The 1,321-nt window shown below is 43.1% G+C and overlaps 1 non-coding gene across 1 annotated transcript; it reads right to left on the bottom strand.

Moving 5' to 3' along the window:
- Window positions 1-461: 461 nt before the first annotated feature.
- Window positions 462-524, bottom strand: LOC111823618. The gene has a single exon (XR_002826689.1). It is a non-coding gene; the product is annotated as a U7 small nuclear RNA (small nuclear RNA).
- Window positions 525-1,321: the final 797 nt, after the last annotated feature.

Raw genomic sequence — 1,321 nt, 5'->3', positions numbered from 1 at the left:
GATAAATCAAAGGTGTTTAATAAAATAATGGCTAAGTTTGCTAAAACTACCATATTTAGTTTATGGTCATTCTTCAAGGTTGTATTCTCTTTAGAGGACATATTCTTGTGAGGTGTTGTCACATACTGTCTCATGAATAGCAGTATGGAGTCGAGTGGCTTCCCTGTCAACATAAAGCCTGTTCCATCCAGCCATAGACCAGAAGAAGCACATAGGGCAAGACCTAGGAAATGCCCTGGAAGAGAGGGAGGCCCCCCGACAGGTTCTCCGGGGTGGGGGCGGGGGGGCGTGTCAGCCGCATTCGGAAGTTCCGGAAGTTCCTCCTGCGCCCCCCAGAGCACCCCACTGAATCCCCAGGTATTGGGAATACTCAGGTGTGTGTGACGCTCTAACAATTAGGGAAAATAACGCTTGCCAGTGCTTTAAGTCGTTCTGTTGTTACCATGAACTTGCTGTTGGGGGAGGGCCTTCTGGGACAAGCCAGAAGACCTGCTGGACAAATTCAAAAGGAGCTGTAAGCACTGCAGGGCGGGCCCTGGAGAGAACGCGACTGTTTTATTCTTTTTTCTCTTTTGCTTTGAGGGCCAAGGTAACATGTCCAGCACTTGGATGTTTTTATATCCTATACATCATTTATTTATCACAATCCATATATTTTATTTTGCAGTGCTGCATATAGATTGATTTGTATCATAAATACCAATTCATACTATAAATGATTGGTGCTATATTGCATACTGAATCAGAATCCACGAGTTTGAGTCTGGAGAGAGACCTGTGTGTTTCTCAGTATTTTTTTCTGTGACTGACCACTGTGAAGGTATGAAGATGAGTTTAGGCTGTTAATGGGAGTGGCTTTGTTGTGATGTAATTTCAGTAGCTGCTCATGGCAGCTGTTAGTTGAAAGTAAATTGAAAACCAGATGGTTTAAATATCACAGTGGTGAAGATCAGCAGAGGACTGTGAAACGGACTCAGCTATGGCAACATGAGACTACCCCAACTAACTCAGATGTGTTTCATTTGACACTCTCTCAGCTTGGCCCCTTGCTTAAATCGCTTCATTTGAAAAAACTCTCCTTTTGGGGGGAATGAATTGCAGGTCTTTAAAGAGGAACTGGTGTTTGGCTTCTTGGTTAGTTCAGTATTTTTCAGTTCTTTCGTGACCATCAGATTATTGAAGTTAACATTGACGTCTTCCTCAAACTTCTCTGGTTTCTCTCACAGAAATCAAAAGAGCAGAGGAAATATATTGTTAAGCAATTGGTAAGAAAGTGATGCTTGAGGCTTGAGGTCCGGAGGCTGTCTTGAATGTGGATTAC

Source organism: Myotis lucifugus, unplaced genomic scaffold (genome assembly GCF_000147115.1).
Source record: "Myotis lucifugus unplaced genomic scaffold, Myoluc2.0 scaffold_5, whole genome shotgun sequence".
Classification (NCBI taxonomy): domain Eukaryota; kingdom Metazoa; phylum Chordata; class Mammalia; order Chiroptera; family Vespertilionidae; genus Myotis; species Myotis lucifugus.
Note: the sequence above shows the minus strand (reverse complement) of the source record. Positions and strands in the feature narration are given on the sequence as shown.